Here is an 18,789-nt window from a genome sequence, read left to right on the forward strand (position 1 = left end):
GGAAACAATATGTTTGCAAAGAAGTTTTGAGGTTCTGTCCATCTGGTCCAGGAAATGCTGACTCTGCTAGATGTGCTGTTGGGTGGGCTCTCATGGGAGAGGCTTGGGCAGGACTTCCCTTGGCAATAAGCTGCCCCACCCAGGCCTTTCCATGATCCAGACTCCTGGGACCAGGGTGCAAATCCCCAGCTCCCCACTTGTCAACAATGTGACCTGGGCAACTTTCTCAAACCCAAGCTTTGTCCACCCAAGGTCAGCAGAGATGGGGGATAACAGGATGTCCTGCACAGAGTGTCTGTGCAGATTAAGTGAGGTAGAACAGACAACAGTGGTGGGGCCTGGCCCATTGGTTGGCAGAAGGGAGCTCACCATGTGCAGCAATTTCCGCGGGTCACCCAGCAATCTGCCCAGAGGCTTAGCCACTCCATCACTATCATGTATCTGAAGTCCACTTAACCACATGGGAGAGAAACAAACACATATTCTGAGTGTAGCTGCCACAGGAAAAAGTGCATCTGAGCGGGGAGTAATACCAGAGGGTGATCAGGATGGTGGAAGATGCCCCCTGGGGTTGAGCAGAGTGGAGCTGCCCTCTGGAGCCTGGGGTTAGTGAGGATGGGCTTGTAGGAATGCCTCTCTCCTTTACCCATCAATGCTAGGTCCTGCGGGTACTGAGTCCCACAATCGGTGTGCTGCTAGTGCCCTCAGCACAGAGAAAAACCCAGGGGTTCCCACAAGGCTTCGGCCATGTCCTCTGCTTCCTGAACTCCCATTCTGGTGACCCCACCTGGGATGCAGAGATGAGGTGAGGCAGGGGCTTGTGCTGTCAACACCACTGCTCTACCCTGGGAATCTGACACACAGTAGGTGCTCGGTAAGTCATTGTTGAATGAACATCAATACTGGGTCAAGTTTCTGTGGGTGTCTGTGCCCCCAGATCAGGGACCCCTCAGGGCCCACCTCACAAGTGACATGAAAATAATAATGCCACCAGGAGCAATAACAGTTCCTCAGAATAAGTGGGCTTTTCCAAGCACTCTCCACCTGTTGCAAAGGCCTTCCAGCAGGGAAGTGGGCTGTCAGGGGCAACACTGCACTCTCCACTGTAACAAGGAGAAAGCCAAGGGCCACAGAGAGGAGTGCCTTTCCAGTGTCACTGCTCACTTTCCCACCTTTTGGGAGACTGGGAGGCTTTTGTACTACATTCTGGCTCTGAAGCCCCAATACTGTTTGGACATGCCTCCCTCCCCGGAGCAGGGAACCACTAAGTGACCTGTCACTTGTCACCAAGCAGACAGGCTCCTTTCAGCTCATTGTGCCACCTGCAATTTGTGGTAGTAGCAGGATCCTCTGGGAGACATCACACTCTCCCAACCTGAAAACAGGTGAACAGCTCACAGGTTTCCTGGAGAGGATGGTCACATGGCCTTGATCTGGCCAATCAACATTTTCCATCCTCCCTGGCCACGGTGATTAGCTAAGGGCTGGGCACCAGCCCAATCAGGCTCCACGGAGGTCAGGCCTTGTTGCTTGAATCCTGGGAGCAGAGAAGTTCTATTTCAGTTGGGAGTTGAGGGGTGGTGGTGTCAGCCTGTGGCAGTTGGTGACTATCTTGCTCTCGTAAAGGCAGAGCCATGTGAAGATGACACCAGTGGCAGAGCCCAGAGGTGGGGAAGGATGACTTCTGCTGATGTCACTGAGCACCAGGTACAGCCCTGCCTGAAGCTATCTCCCTGTGGATGTCTCAGGTAAGTCATTCTCTCCTGCCCTGTTTGCTTCTTTAAGCCACTTTGGTTTTCTGTCACTGGTTTTAAGAAAAAGTTTGACTATTCCTTCAAGCTGGCTAAATGGAGACCCTGGAACTGCAACAGTGTGGTGACAGGCAACAATGTGGCTAATAGACTCCAGAGGCCTCTGTTCAAACAGGGGATTGTAAATGACAAGGGAGAGTACACATGGCCTCAGTGAACAGATTTGCTAGTGGTAGCTCGCAGTTCCTGGATATTAGAGTGCATGCACTCAGCCAAGTCTCAGCCCTGCTCTCACACCTGCTAACCCATACATCTCCTCTCCCACCTGCCCGGCCTAGGGGCCTGGACACCCCCGGGCACCTGAAACAGCCCAGGGCTTTGTGTTGTAATTTACACAGGCTGCCCCCACTTCTGAGGGTGAGGGTGACTGGGTTCCAGTTTACAGAGAAAACAGACTAGACGGTCTCACTGGTGAGCTGTGGAGGTGGGACCCCAATCTACCATCTGACCTATGACTTCAGAGTGGACAGCCTCCCCACCCTCAGCCAGGATGCTTGCTAAGCCTAGGGGCTCAGGAGTCCTGCTCCCTCCAGCACCCCTCCTGGAGGTGAGAGTGGGGGGGGCTCTGCCCTATACAACATTCACCCCTGCAGGGGCACACGTGTGACCTCACAGTCTGTCATCCCTTCCTTATGACCTGGACCTCCTTGGCAGGGCATGAGAGGTGCCTTGATGTGTGAGAACTGCAGTTCATGGGTGCACACGTGGGCAGGTGCACCATGACTGAGAGGACAGCACCCCAATTTAAGCCCCCTCCATGCTCAGATGATTACATCCTGGAATTGAGGGGTTCCCAGGGGTCAGGTGGCCAATTCTGGCCTTAGGGGCAAATTCTTATCACCCAGGGGGCTAATTTTTAAATTAAATTACACATTTACAATTCAATAGTCAAGCCCCTTTCTCAGCAGCCTTGTTGCCTCTCAGCTTTTATCCCTCGCTGTGACCATGTTCTTAGCTTCAAATTGAATGCCATTATGGACATGAACATGTCCCTGTCATGTGTCACCTTCAGAGTAAGGGGCCACCCAAAACTCCCCTCCCTTCCCCTTGTCGATACCTCCACACAGGGAGTAGGGCCCTTTCGATGCAGTTGTGCAAATGTGTGAGCTAAGGGTTTAGAATGACCAGGCTAGGAGGGGTCTGCCCCACATAGCAGGGCAGGTGGGCTGGCAGGGGGTGATGGTTCACTTGTAAAACTCAGCTGGTGTCAGGCAGCGACAACAGACTGGCAGCCAAGGGCTCAGCTGGTGCAGAGTAAGCGGATTAAATGTGTTCACCCAGACGCCTCGGGGATGGCAGCCCTGGAGTAAGAGTACAAGTGAGGAAGGTGGAGGGTCCCCAGTGCCTGGACCTCCACCTTCTAAAAATCAGGACTGAGATGTGGCTTTGAAATCAGAACACTGGGGTTCAAAGCTTCCCCCACCACTTGGTCAATAATTCAAAGCAAATGAGCCTCAGTTTTCTCATGTGTAAAATGGGAACATTGAAGCATCTCCCTCTGAGGGTGTGGAGGGAAGTAAATGCGGTGACAGCAGAGCACAGGAGATGTCTGGGCTGAGCCTGCACACAGGCAGGCCGTTGTTGCTGCCATGACCACCGTCTTCCAGGGCAGGGTCTGCACACTCTCCCTGTGAAGGTCCAGACAGTAAACATTCTAGGCTTTGAGGGACCTACAGTCCCTGTCACAACTACCACCCTCTGCTGTTGGAGGGCAAAGGCAGCTCCTGCAGTAGGTAGTCCAGGCTCGCACCCCCGCTTCCTGGGATAAGTATTCCTGAGATACAATTGTCACATAACTTTGTTGGCTTTAGGTGTGCAGCATAATGACTTGTTACATGTGCATATTGTGAAATGATCACTGCATTAAGTTTACTTGAAGTCTGTCATCACCCATAGTCACACACTATTTTCCTTGTGATCAGAAATTTTAAGAGGTACTCTCTTAACAACTATCAAATGCACAGTGCAGTGTTGTTAACTACAGTCACCTTGCAGTACATTATGTCCCCAGGACTTGTTTATCTTCTAACTGGAAGTTTGTACATTTTGATTATCTTCCCGAATTTCAATCACCCCCTGACTCACCTCTGGCAACCACCAAACTGATCTCTGTTTCTATGGGTTTCGGTTTATTTTGTAGATTCCACATATAAATGAGATCATAGGTATTTGTCTTTCTCTGTCTTATTTATTTCACTTAGCATAATACCCTGAAGGTCCATCCAAGTTGTCACAAATGGCAGGATTTCATTTTTTTAATGTCTGAATAAGATTCCATTATATATACATATATATGAGTCACGTTTTCTGTATCCATTCATCTGTTGATGGACACTTAGGTTGTTTACATATCTTGGTTATTTTAAATAATGATACAGTGAACGTGAGGGTGCAGTTGTCTCATTGACATAGTGATTTCATTTCCTTTGGATATATTCCCAGCAGTGGACTTTCTGGATCATATGGAAGTTCTAATTTTAAATTTTGGGGGAGTCTTCTTACTCTTTTCCAGAGTGATGGGACCAATTTACATTCCCACCAACATTGCAGAAGTTTCCCTTTTCTTCACACCACCACCATCACTTGTTATCTCTTGTATTTTGATGACACCCACCCTGACAGGTGTGAGGGGATATGTCATTGTGGTTTTGATTTGCATTTCCCTGATGGTGAGTGATGTTGAACACCTTTTCATGTACCTGTTAGACATCTGTGTGCCTTCTTTGGAAAAATGTCTATTCAGTTCCTCTGCCCACTTTTTAAATCAGATTGCTTGTTTTTTTGCTGTTGAATTGTAAGAGTTATTTATATGTTTTGGGTGTTAACCCCTTATCAGATACATAGTATGAAAGTACTTTCTCCCCTTCTGTCTGTTACCCTAACCTCTGCTTTCTGGATGACAGGGGTCCAGGCACTTGGGAATCTCTGCTTCTCACATGTTTCCAATGGTGGGTGGGTGAGGGCTGTGTTCTGATAAAACTGTGCACAACCGTGGGTCACTACCCCTTCTTTTAGAAGGTGGGCTCTGAAGAGTGCAGTGTGGGCAGGGATGTTTCCCTGAAGTCATCATTTGGATGGTCATGTGCCCTGGAACTCACATCTTCTAGCCCGGATGTGATGGGGGAATTTGCAAAGGGAGGACCTTGCAGCTAAGAGACTGACCAGGTGTTCTTGTGTCTTGTTGGAAGCACCTGGAAAAAAAGTTGTGTGGAACAGGGACTCCTCCAGGTCACAAGGCTCAGTTCAGACTTCTGGGATGCAGAGACCTGCTCTGAGCCACTGTCACTGAGGAGGGAAGGGCCTCAGGCAGGAGGGAGGGGTTGCTGGATTTCACTTGCCCTGTTTGTCAAGTATCAGCTCTGGTGATGTGTGGCACATGGGCTTAGCTTTGGGCATGTAAGAGGAGAGGTTCCTGGGGAAGGGCTGGCTTTTTCCTCTGATTGAGGTCCTACTGTGTGCCAAGCACAGCAGTCCTCTGAGTCAGAGCTGGAAAGCCAGGCACAGAGAGGTCAGGGAGTTTCCAGGTCACACAACATTAGGGGCATCATTAGGGTCTGATGCAGACCTGACGCCCAGCCTACATTCTCTCTCCTTTCCCAGGACCATCATGATCCCACATGTCAGCATCACCCAGAGAGGCCCAGGTATGGGCACTGGGACCTTTCCTGCCTAACATGCCAGGAGCCTTAAGAGGGAGGACAAGACACTTCCTGAGTCCATGATGCCCAGAGGCTGCTCTCAGCGAGAGGCCCAGCACACACTCTTGGATGAATCCTAGCTCTGTCCTGAGTCACTCTGTCCTCCCTGCCTCAGTTCTTCTGCCCACATGGGGCTGGAAACAGCAGCCACTTCACAAGGGTCTAAGGAACCTCCAGGATCCTGGAAGCAGCACCCTCACACAGGGGGCACGGTGGGGTCAGCCTCCATTGTCTCCTTAACTTTTCCTCACCTCTTTGCTGGATGAGGAGTCCTAGCGGGGCCCTGGCTTGTCCCAATTCTCACCCCAGATCAGGGTCCAGCAGGGGGTGGTGTCCAGGCTGGACTCTCCTCTGCCCCTTCTGGGCACCCTCATTCCCCACACCTTGGCTGCCTGGACACTGTCTTCCAGGGGCCACTCTGTGCCTCCCACACCTACCTAGCATCCACCCACCCTGGGTTACTCCATCGCCCTCTGGCCCTTAGACACACACCTACTCCGTGTTGAGTGGAAATGAGGTGATGGACATGCTGGGCCTCCTGGACAGTCTGGAGGAGCCTGATATCCTCATCCTGCCCACCGCCCCAAGAGCCCAAGTTGGGGAGAGGGTGTGCCTCCATTCATACTCTGATTTGCTCAGATTCTCAGCACCTACTTTGCTGGGTGGATATGGGGGCAGAGGGATGATGTAAAAGCAGGAGACCTGGACAGCAGAGCATGAGAAGGGGCTAGCCCAGGCTGGTCTCATAACCCCCTTAGCCTTGGCTTTCTCATCTTTAAAGTGGGACAGACTATTGTGAGGTGAGCAGGATCCTGACCCATAGCCAGGCACTGTCCTACACGCATAAGAGATCACTGACTCCTCATGAAAATCTGTGGGGCAGGGACAGGCGTTATCACCCATTTCTGCAGAAGAAGTAACTGAGGCACAGAGAGAACAGGGGAGGTGACCACCCCAGATTACAGAGCCCAGGCCATCTGGTTCCAGTGTCCAGGCTCATGGTCAGTGCCCACTCTGGGTTTCCTTCCTCCCTTCACCCTCCACTGGGACCCATGGCTGCAGCCTCATCTCAGTGTGATTGTTCATGGGGAGCAGGATGGGGCACTGAGGGCCCGTTTCTCCAAGCACTGCTTTCCCAGAAGGCTCAAGGGGTTGACTGTATTCACTACTGGACACCCAAGCCTGGGCCCAGGCCAGCCACACTGCAAGGCCTGAATCAATGATGAGTGAATACCGGGACCTCTGCATGTACCTGCAAGTTGCTCCCATTTCCTCATCTCCACAGCTGGCTACCCGGCCAACACCTTATGTCATCAGGCCTCTGCCAGGGACAGTCAAGGGGACCAGAGCTGCTCATCTGGGGACAGGGAGCCTCAGGGGCCCTGTGTCTGTCCCAAGCATCTCCTGGGCCAATTCACAGGGAAGCCCAGCCAGCTTCCAGGAACAGCAATCAGGTCCCAATCCCAGGGGTGTAGAGTAGGTCTTGAGGGGTGTTTCCTGAGGCTGACTTTGTGTATGAAGGGGTCCTGGGGGTCAGGCTGCTTTCAACCTCCATTCCAGGCCCACACCCCTGCTGGCAGCATTGAGCTAGTAATAAAGGACACAGGCCGTGGGGCCAAGGCTATAGCAGGGCTCTGCTCCCTCTCTGTGGCTCAGTGTCCTCATCTGTAACAGAGAACTAGTAACAGGGCCATGGGAGGGCTCACTGAGACCCTCCTCTGTGGCTTTGGTTGGACACTGCCCTCTCTCTGCTCAGTGCCCTTCTCTGTAATAGAGAACTAGTAACATTTTTCTTAGCCCCTTATGGCCCCATTTTTCTGAGTCTCTTTCCACATTGGGCCCAGGGCTTTCACAGAGATCATAGACTTGGGAGGTAATCAGAGTGTGGTCTCAGCCCTAGTGGTCCCAACTGAGGCCAGAGGAACTTCAGGAGGGGTGGGAATCCAGAAGTACTTCATGGAGGAGGTGAGATCTGAGCTGTGTCCCCAAGGATGAGCTGTCATCTAGCTGAGGCCTGGCACTGAGCAGGACCCATGTACATGGTGAATGAGGGTGTGAATGAATGAATGGGCACCCCTCTAACAGAGAGTGAGGGGGGAAGTCCCCCAGGCCAAAGCAGGAAACAGGGAACCCTGGGGGAGCAGAGGGCGGGGCTGCAGTGTGATGCCTGCCTCACCCTTTATGGGTGTCTTGCCCCCACTTTAGCCTGTGTTCTGGTGGATTGGGAGCCCTTGCCTCTCCTCTGCTCCAGGATCCTGCTCTTCATTCCCAGCAACACCCGCCTGTGTCACCTCAGTGTCCCCAAGTGGACCTGGACTTGTCTTGTGGGAGATTGTTAAGAGGGATTTGGTGTGCAGCCCAAGACTGAAGTGGGAGGGAGAGGATAATAGGGACCTCCAGAGGGGATCATGGGCTGGGGGAAATCGGAGGGGTGGGGAAGGCAGAGACTCAGGGCTGAAGGATCCTGCTAGTGGTGGCTCCTTCACAAGGGGCTTCACAGGGAGGAAGCATTCATGGGGTAAAGGCAGAGCTCAGTTTGGGGCTCGCTGACATGGAACAGCTCATCACAGAGACGTCCAGAGGAGCTAGATATAGGGAACAAAGGTGCCACTGATGTCAGGGTCAGAGCCTGAGACCCAGATGAGGTGGGGCGGTGGTGCAGGGGAAGGGGCTTGAGGATGTCAAGATGTTCATTCATTGGGGTCCTCAGGGTGGGGACCTTCATGTTCATTTCACAGCCACCTGGTGCCTGACAGAGCTAGGCTTAGGGAGGTCACTGAGTAGACACGTGCTGACAACCTAGATTCTCCTGTTTTCACATAAAGTCCCTGGTGTGAAGCCAGGTGGCACTCTTTAGAGTTATACACCCTCACCCCTGGGCTCTCTGTGTGCCTAGAGCCCAGTGGCACCTTACCTCCCACTCTCCACTGCAGGACCCTTTGCACACCTGCATTTCCACAAGCTATAAAACATCTTCTCTTGCTGTGTGTTTACCCTAGGAAAACTCATTGCCCCAGGAAGAGAGGCCTCACATCCTACCCTTATTAAAGTGGTAAAGCCTGTTGTTCAGAGAAGCCCCTGACAGATCTCACAACCAACCAGGTACCTGTGCATGAATTGATTATGCAGCCCCCTCCTCCTTTTGTGAACAGCACCCCCCCAATAACAGACCCCACACACTCAACCTTGGCGCTCGTGTAGGCACCTCTTGCCTGTGTGGCCTGATGTTGTCTATAGCAGTGTCCCTATTAAACTTTCGTAGACCCTTCTCAGACGCTGGTAATTCTTTACCAACCCAAGTAACTAGCCCGCCATTGTGCCCACAACACCTGAAACAGAATTGGCTAAATTATGCAGATTGATGATGCAGTTTAATTTGCTATAAAGGTGAAATCAAGGTTTACAAATAAAAGCAACATACGTACTCAAGGCAGGACTAAGAACTCACACGGATAACTAAGACCCTCCACGCGCATCCCACTGTGGCCTCAGGGCCTTTGCGCTGGCTGCTCTTTCAGCCAGGATCTCTCTCCGCCTGCTTCTTGAACACCTCCAGGAATCTGCTCAAATGTCCTCCCTGACCTTATTTTTCTCCATGGAACATATCACCTCCGGACATTGTGTATATTTTACTTAATTTTCTCTGTGTCCCCCACCAGGCTGTCTGCTGCATGAGAATGGAGACCTGCCTGCTTCACTCCCTGCTGTGCCCGGTATTTGGAACCCGCCCAACACACAGTAGGACCTCAGCGAATGTGTGACGGGTGTGTGATCACTGTAGGCCACAGACAAAGGTCTTCCCAGCAGTGATGGTAAGAGTCATTCATTCTCTACTTACTGAGCCCTACTGTGCACTGGATACTGACCTGGGTGGGAGGCATGCAGTGGATGAGACACAGTGAGCACACACAGCATGTTAGGAGGGGCACGTGCTCTGGAGAGCACACAGGGCTGGGGGAAGTCAGGAGTGCAGGAGTGGAGGAGAAGAGGGCCAGGTGGAGACAGTGGTGGCAGAAGAGACAGAGAGGTGGGGCCCAGGTCGTGCAGGGCTTGATGGCTCCTGTGAGGGCTTTTCCTCAGGGCAGCGGAACCATGGCTGGGCGTGGAGCAGGGGCCCGGTTCCTGAATGCTATGCAGGAGATGGAGCAGGTGTCTGCTGGGGAGATGTGCGTGGAGGAGGCTGTCCCTGTAGACTGTGCAGGCAGGGAAGGCTCCTCTGAGGGGGTGACATCTGAGCTGAGCCCTTGTATGGACCATGTTTCCACCTTCTGTAGACTGGATGCTTTAGTCTGCCCTGCAGGCCTATGCAGGACACACCCTGTTCTCAGTCACCTGGACTTGGCCTCCTGCCTCCATTATGGGCCTTCCCACCCCAGAAGGAGTCCTTCTAGATCTAACGCACTACCCCCTCCACTGGACTTGGACTCACACTGAGCCACTGTCCACCTGCCCAACTCACCCAGAGTCAAGTCCAGACACTTGGAGGAGCCCCTCCACCCCAGAGCCCATGAACTTACTCAAATGGCCAGTCCTCAGCCTGCTCACATGCCTCACCCTCCCCTCCTGCAGAAACCCTGTGACAGATCCTGTCCACAGCACCCTGCTCCTCCGATCCTGACCCCAGGCTTTCCCATGGGGTGTGACCCCGCATGGGGTGCAGTCCCCTCCTCCAGTCTGGTGAGTAGAAACTACCTTTTCTTTTTTCTTTTGTTAATATATTTATTTTTAAATTTTTATTTTATTGAGTTATAGTCAGTTTGCATTGTTGTGTCAATTTCCAGCATAGAGCATAATTTTGTCAATTGTGTTTACTCTTTCAAGAAACCATCTCTTGGCTTGATTTTTTCAAATGTTTCTAATATCTCTATTTTATTTATTTCCTCCCTGATCTTTATTATTTCCTTCCTTCTGCTTACTTTTGTTATTTTTTGCTCTTCTTTTTCTAATTCTTTTAGGTGGTAAGTTTGATTGTATATTGCAGTTGTTCCTCTTTTTTGAGGTAGACCTGATTCTCTCGCTATAAACTTCACTCTAAGCACTGCCTTTTCTGGATCCCATAGGTTCTGTGTGGTTGTGTTTTCATCATCATTTGTCTCACTGTGTTTTTTTATTTCTTCTTTGATTTCATCATCCACCCATTTTTTTTTAAAGTAGTATGTTGTTTAATCTCCATGCTGTCATTTATTTCTCCTTTATTTTTCTGTAGTTAATTTCTAGTTTTATGGTATTGTGTTCAGAAAAAGTTGCTTCAAATATTTTCTATCTTCTTCAAATTGTTAATGCTTCTTTTGTGCCAAAGTATATGATCTATCCTAGAAAATGTGGTTCGTGCACTTGGGAAGAATGTATATTCTATTTTAGGGAAATATAATGTTCTGAAAATATTAACCAAGACAAATTGTTCTATTTTATCATTTAATTTCTATGTTGTCTTATTAATTTTATGTATGGAAGATCTGTCCAGTGATGTTAATGGATAGTTAAAGTCTTCTACCATGACTGTATTCTGATCAAATTTTCCCTTTTTATCTGTTATGTATTTAGGTGATCCTATATTGGGTTCATATATGTTAATGAGTGTAATATCTTCATCTATGACTCCTTTAATCATTATAAAATGTCCTTCTTAATCTTTCTTTATAATCTTTGTTTTAAAGTCTATTTTATTTGAAATCACTGTTGATATTCCTGCTTTCTTGTCATTTCCATTTTTGTGGAATATCTTTTTCAATCCTCTCACTTTCAATCTATGTGTGTCCTTCTCCCTAACGTGGGTCTCTTGTATACAGTGTATTGTAGATACTTGCTTTATTATCCACTCTGCACTCTATGTCCTTTGATTAAAGCATTTAGTCCATTGACATTTATAATAATTATTGATAGATATGTGTTTATTATATTTTGAACTTTGTTTTGCAGTTGATTTTGTATTTCCTCTTTGTTCCTTTCTTTTTCTTTTTGTGGTTTGATAATTTTCCTTTTTATTATCTTGGTGTCTTTTTAGTTTTGTGACTCTATTGTAACTTTTTGGCTTGTGGTTACCCTACTTTGTTCATATATTAACCCATTACTATATCTGTTTGTTTTAAATAGATAGTAATATAAGCTCAAACTCATCCTACCAAGAACAAAAGAGAGAGAGAGAGACAGAGAGAGAGAGAGAAACCTGTACATTTTCTTGCTCGCCTCCCCCACCCTTAATGATTTAGATGTCCTCTTTTCTGATTTCATGTTTATTCTGTTGTAATTCATTGTAGCAATCACCTTTCCAATCATGGTTTTCTCCTTTTTGTAGCATCCTGTTTCTTTTCTGTTTAGAGTAGGTCTTTCAATATTTCCTTTAGCATAGGTTTAGTGTTGCTAAATTCTTTTAGTTTTTGCTTGTCTGTGAAGTTCTTTATCTCTCCTTCTATTCTAAAGGATAGCCTTGCTGGATAAAGTATCGTAAGCTGCATCATATTTTCATTCAGGACTTTGAATATTCCTTGCCCCTCCCTTCTGGCCTGTACTGTTTGTGTAGAGAAATCAGCTCAAAATCTTATGGGGGTTCCCTTGTATATCATTCTTTGTTTTTCTCTTGCTGCCTTTAGAATCATTTCCTATTCTCAACCCTGGTCATCCTAATTGTAATATGTCTTGGTGTGGGTCTGTTTGGGTCCTCCTTGTTTGGGACGTTCTGTGCTTCCTGTACTTGGATATCTGATTCCTTCTTTAGGTTTGGGAAGTTTTCAGTCATGATTTCTTCAAATACCTTTTCAATCCTCTTTGTTCTTTCTTCTCCTTCTGGGACCCCCATTATGAGTAGGTTGGCATGATTTATGTTATTCCATAGGTCCCTTATATTGCTTTCATTGGTTTTTATTTGTTTTCTCTCAGCTGTTCTGTTGTCCTGTCTTCTAAGTCACATATTCATTCCTCTCAATTATCTAGCCTACATTTTACAGACTTTAGCTCAACTCTCATCTCAGCAAATAAGTTTTCCAATTTTCACTGGCTCCTCTTTAGAGTTTCAATTTCGTTTTTTGACATATTCTCTGTCTCTATAGACAATCTCTTTTAGTTTCTTCAGTACTTTGATCACTCCTTTCTTGAAATCATCTAGTAGACTATCAATGTCTATTTCATTGATTGTTCTTTCAGGGGATTTATCTTGTTCTTTTAATTGAGAGAGGTGGCTCTGCTTCTTCATCTTGCTTATATCTCTCTGGCACTATGGCTTATGGAGTATCAATTATCTACTGTGGTCCTTTAGGAGTTTATTTATTTATATAAAGTGGATGCAGAAATAAAACTAAGCACAAAGAAATTAGTTTTAAAAGCAGTATAATCAATAACAGAAGAACATATTGAAACAAGATAACAATTGAGTTGGGATGAATTTTTAAAACATTAAAGGAAGAAAAATATTTGAGAACAGAGTATAATCATAACAGAAGAACAAAACAAAGATAAAAATGAAATTGGACAAATTGAAAGATAATAATATAAGTATTTTAAAAGAAAATTTTAAAAGGGATTAAAAATAGAAATATAAAAATTATTTAAGAAGTAACATTTAAAAAGTAAAAGAAAATGGAACAGAAAAAGAAGAGAGTATGTTCCCGTGAAGATTGTGTGCCCTTAATAATTTTATCAAGAGGTCCTTCTTAAATATGTGTGGTTGCCAAGTTTTACTTCTGTGCCTTTTGCCTGTTATCCCTTTGGTTAGGGATGTGGCCGTTAACATGTTAACCAGAGCCTACCCTGGTTATTGAATGGGGTCTCCTATTTGTTTTGTGGTTGTCACAGCTCCTGCCCTTGCCTTGCTTCATGAACTCAGCTCGTTGGTTCCAGAGACCCTCTGGTCACACCCTTGGTCTGTGCTGCTCCCAGTGCCTGTAGGTAGACATGTCACATCTCCTCCCAATGCTGCATCTTGGTGCTGCTCTCCTGCATGGTAGGTGGGCAGGTTGTGCCCGTTCCCAATGCCATGTCCAGGTGCAGCAGTCCTGCACAGTAGTTGGGTTGGTTGCTCCCTTGTTCAGTGCTACTCCCCACTCCACATCTGTTCCACACTCTGTAGGTGGGCTTGAGGCAAATGGCCACACCAGCCCTAGTCCCTGCTCTTTGCCAGAACTCTGCTCCTTGTTCATTTGTCTTAGAGGTGTGAGTTCTTAGAGGCACCAGGACAGAACCTTCCTATATGTCTGGGGATGTAAACAAGTCTGAGTCCCACCTATGAGGCTGCAGAACTGCCAGGTACATATTCAGGTTTCAACGCCACCTCTGCCTGGGTGGGTATGATGGCTGTGGCTGAGCCTCATCTCTCTTCTTCTGAGAAATCACCAGTTATGTTGCCATGGGTCAGCAGAGACAAAGGCAAAACTCCCCTTCCCCCAGGCAAGCCAGCAATGTTGCTTTGCTTTATTTTTTTTCTTATTTTATCGGGGTCCAAGGCTGTTCTGCTCTGTATACAATCCAAGCAGTTGTCCACAGCACACTGTAGTCCCCCAGGGTTACCTCTGTACAGTCAACCAGAGTCTGCCTGGATCCAGCAGCCTGTCCCTTCCCATCCCTGATTCACTTCTAGGTTTGGGGGTTGTTGACACACTTTGTGCCCATTTAACTTAATTCTGTCAGTCAAGGGCGGTTCTGTACACATCTGAGCCTCAGAGGTTCCCTGTCCATCCTGCTGACCTCTCCGTTGGAAAGGGGGAGACCCAGTCAACCAGCACTATCCCTCCTTTGCTGCTCCCTCTTCAAAGGACCAACCCCAAGCCATTTTGCATTTTCTTCCTTCTTTTTTCTGTTTCTCCTACCAGATTGGTGGCACATTTTGTCTTTTGAAGATGGCAATGTTTTATCAAAGTTCAGCAGATGTTCTGAGTGGGTGGGTGTGTCTGTGAATGTCACTCTTGGCATATTTATTGGAGAGGATAAGATACAAGTATCCTTCTACTCCACTATCTTGTCCTTTCTCCAAGAATATGCACTCAATAATTTTGTCATAAGTTGTTTTTAATTATGGGTGGTTGCCAAGTCTTCCTTCCATGCCTTTTGTCTGTTATCCCCTTTGTTGGTGGTGTGGCTAGTGTTCTGGTGGCCTGAGTCTGCCCTGGATATTGAGCAGGAGCTCCTTTTTTTTTCCTGTGGTTGTCACACTCCTGCCCATATCCTGCTGTGAAAACTCCACTTGCTGGTTCCAGAGGCCCTCCAGTCGTGCTCCTGGTCTGTGTCCCAGCATCAGTAAGTGGGTGGTCTGCACCCCCACCAGATGCCTGGGCCCAGTACCACACTTGTGCAAGGTAGTTGGCAGGTAGCTCCCCTGCCGCATTAGGTCCATGCTTCATAGGTGGACTCAGAGAAAACAGCTGCACTAGCCCTCACCCCTGCTCTGTTCCAGAACACTGCTTCTTGTCCATTTGTCTTAGAAGAGCCAATTCAGAGAGGCATCGGTGTGTAATGGTCCCCTCTGCTTGGGACTGTAAACAAATCTCAGTGCCACCTATGAGGTTGTGGAGCCCCTAGGTAGGGATTCGGTTTTTGACCCCTCCTTCACCTGGGAACCATGAACCAGAAAATATGGTGGCTATGGCTGAGCCTTGACTCTCTTCTCCCAAGAAGTCTCCAATAATGGCACTGTGGGTCTGTGGACACAAAGGCTACAGATCCCCTTCCCCCCAGGGCAGACCAGCAGTGTTGCTTTGCCTTTTTTTTTTTTTTTTTTGGATTTTATGGGGGACCCAGGCTGTTCTAATCTGTATACTCTCCCAGCCATGGCACACAGAACATTGCAGTCCCCCAAGGTTTCCTCTGTACAGTCAGCCCGAGTCCTCTGCTCGACTCAGACAGCCTGTCCCATCCCACCTCTGCTGGTTCACGTCTAGGGCTGGGGATCGTTGGGGCTCTTTGTGCCCAATTAACTTAGTTCTGTCAGTCAAAGGCTATTCTGTACAGATCCGAGCTGCAGATGTTCCCTCTCCATCTTGCTGAACTCGCCATTTTAGTTGGGTAGACCAAGTGTATTAATGCTATTACTCCTTTGCAGCTCCCTCCTCATTGGAATGGTCCTGAACTATTTTCCTTTTTCTTCTTTTCTCCTTTTCTCCTACCAGATTTGTGGAAAATTTTATCTTTTGAAGAAGGCAATATTCTGTCAAAGTTCAGCAGGTGTTCTGGATGGTGGGTGTGTCTGTGGATGTCACTTTTGGTGAATTTGTGGGAGAGGGTGAGCTCTGAGCATCTTTTTTACTCCACCATCTTTCCTCCTCCTTCACTTTTTCTTTTGATTGGAACACTTAGTCCATTGACATTTATAGTAGTTATTTTATAGATGTGGTTTTATTGCCATTTTGAAATTTGTTTTCCAGTTGATTTGGTATTTATTATTTGTTTCTTTCTTTTAATTTTTTTTTTATTTTTGTCATTTGATAAATTTCTTTTCTATAAGCTTGGTTTCTTTTTGGGTTTTATGACTCTTTATATACTTCTGATATGTGGTTATCTTGTCTTTCAAGTATGGTAACCCCTCACTTCATCTGTTTGGTTTTAGTTGATAGTCATGTAGGCTCAAGTGGATCCTAAAAAGAAAGAAGACAAAAAGAAAGAAGAAAAAAAAAAAAAAAGAAAGGGAACAAAATCTATATCCTCTTGCTCTCCTCTTTCACCTTTTATGATTTTTCTATTCTCTCTTTCTCTCTTTCTTTCTTGCTTTCTTTATTGACTTGCTGACTTATTTATATCTTCATGTTTTCCCTTGCAATTCACTGTATTTATTGCATTTCCAATTATGGTTTCCTAATTTCTATAGCTTCCTGTTTATGTTTTATTTAGATTAGAACTTTCAATTTTTTTTTTAGCATAGATTTAGTACTGCTGAATTCTTTTAGTTTTGCTTGTCTGTGAAATTCTTTCTCTCTCTTTCTGTTCTAAAGGAGAGTCTTTCTAGATAGAATATCCTAGTTTGCAGCCTTTTCTCATTCAGGACTTTGTATATATCTTGCCACTCCCTTCTGGCCAGAAGTTTTTATGTAGAGAAATCTGCTGAATGCTTATGGGGCTCCCTTGTAACTAACATTTTGTTTTTCTCTCACTGCCTTTAGAATATTTTCTTTATCTTTAACTTTAACCATTTTAATTATAATATGTCTTGGTGTAGGTCTGTTTGGTTTCTTCTTGTTTGAGACCCTCTGTGCCTCCTGTACTTGGATAATTCTTTCCTTCTTAAGGTTTGGAAAGTTTTCAGTCATGATTTCTTTAACTATCTTTTCAATCCCCTTTTCTCTTTCTTCTCCTTCTGGGACCCACTATTATGCATAGGCTGGCGCACTTTATATTATCTTGCTTTAATTGGTTTTTATTGGCTTTTCTGTCTGCTGTATTGGGTTATTTCTTTTATCTTGTCTCCTAAGTCATTTATTCATTCCTCTGCATTATCTAGTCTGTTTTTGATTGCCTGTAGTTGAATTTTCTATTTTTAACTAGCTCTTCTTTATAGTTTAAATTTTCTTTTCAAAGTTTTCTGTCTCTATTGATAGTCTCTTTCAGTTCTTTCAGTGCGTTGATCATTCCCTTTTTGAAGTCTAGTAGACTATCAGTCTATTTTACTGATTGTTCTTTCAGGGGATTTCTCTTGTTCTTTTAATTGAAAGTGGTTCCTCGGCTTCTTTATTTACTTATATTTCTCTGGCTCTATGTATTTCTTCTAGACCCGTTTCTGAGCTGTGGTGTGTAGTAGGCAGTGTGGGAGCACTTCAGTTGTGAAGAAAAATAGGCAGGAGATGTCCACTGGGGAGTTCCTTCTGTGGTGTTGTCTTTTACTTGTTATGCAGACTTACAAAGTACTATTTGTTGATGTTGGCTTTATCTCTGCCTTAGCTATGGGAATGTCAGCCACCTACTCTGGTGCCCCTCAGGTTCTGAGCCCCAGGAAACATCAGTGCAGATCCAGCAGTGTCAGTCCCTTGGACCTGCCTTAGCAAGTGTGTAGTCACACACATGAATTTGTGGTCCACTACAGGTTCAGCTCAAACCCCAATCCCGCATCCACATATGGAACCATACACCACCCTTTTGTAAATACCCTCACTGGCCACCCTTCTTGAGTCAGAACTTCACTCACTGCCTGTAAGTCCCAGAGGTGTGGATCCACAAAGTGACCCGAGAGAGCAAATCCACCCTCTCTGCCTGGGGCTGTAAACAAATCTCAGTCCCGCCTGTGAAGTTGCAATGGCACAGGATATGGATTCAACATTCAGCTCTGCCTTTGTGCAGCAGTGTTGGCTATGACCAAGCCCCATTTCTCTTCTCATGAGAACACACCAACAATGGAGCCAAGTGGAGAAAGTGACTTTGGCACAGCCATGCGTCATTCCTCCCCCATTATACCAACATTGGTGCTTTTTTATGAGGGTTTCAGTCTGTTCTGTTCCACACACACACACACACACAGCCAGAGCTCACACTGCCCTCTAGTTTCCTGATGCTGCCTCTCTGCAGTGTGACCCAGCCCTCTGCCTGGGCTCTTCACTGACTACAGTAGCCAGTCCTGGCTCATCCCTGCTAGCTCATGTCTAGGGCTGGTCATCACAGGGACCCTCTGTCAGTATTCCCCAGTTCTGCCTGCCATGCAGTTGCCACTGTCTCCTTCAAACCTTGGAACCTCTGCTTCTTTCCTAGCTGATCTCCCAGCTAGAGAGGTTGTGTCCCAGTGTGAGGGTGCCTTTCTTCCTATGCTACTCTTTCCCTGCAGGATCAGTCCTGCACTGAATTTTTCTTTTTTCTTTTTATTCCTTACCATATTTTGTGAGAATCTTCCTGTATTTCAAAATGAGAGACAGTCTGCCAGAGTTCAGGAGGTTTCTGTGCAATTCAATGTTTTTGTAGATGTAATTCTTTGTGTATTTGTCAGAGAGGTCAAGCTGTGAGTCTGTCTACTCTGTCATTTTGGCTCCTTCAAATTTTAAAATAGGGCTAGGTCTTTCTTAATTACTCTCAACAAGCTGTTGTAGTTTCCAGCGTACATGTCTTGTAATTTTTACTTGCCTCTATTGGATGCTGATTCAGAACATACACAACCTTCTGGAGAAACCTGTCCCACCCTGCCATTTGCTGCCAACTAGCTGGCCTGTGTCTGAGTCACCAAAATGTTTTGTTCTTTATCTGATTTTTAATTCTTTAGAATTTATCATTTTACTCTCATAAATGCTGATTGTACTTGTAACAAATACTTTAAAATAAAAATAATAAACTTTATGCTGTGGATGCAATATGAATGAATCTCAAGTAACATATGCTTTAAA

The 18,789-nt window shown here is 46.5% G+C and overlaps 1 long non-coding RNA gene across 1 annotated transcript; it reads left to right on the forward strand.

Moving 5' to 3' along the window:
* Positions 1-8,506: 8,506 nt before the first annotated feature.
* LOC141579799 (uncharacterized) lies at positions 8,507-10,411 on the forward strand. The gene is made up of 3 exons (XR_012511816.1): positions 8,507-8,611; positions 9,169-9,321; positions 10,079-10,411. It is a non-coding gene; the product is annotated as an uncharacterized LOC141579799 (long non-coding RNA).
* The last annotated feature ends 8,378 nt before the right edge of the window (positions 10,412-18,789 follow it).

The sequence above is a fragment of the Camelus bactrianus genome, chromosome 14, assembly GCF_048773025.1.
Source record: "Camelus bactrianus isolate YW-2024 breed Bactrian camel chromosome 14, ASM4877302v1, whole genome shotgun sequence".
Taxonomy (NCBI): Eukaryota; Metazoa; Chordata; class Mammalia; order Artiodactyla; family Camelidae; genus Camelus; species Camelus bactrianus.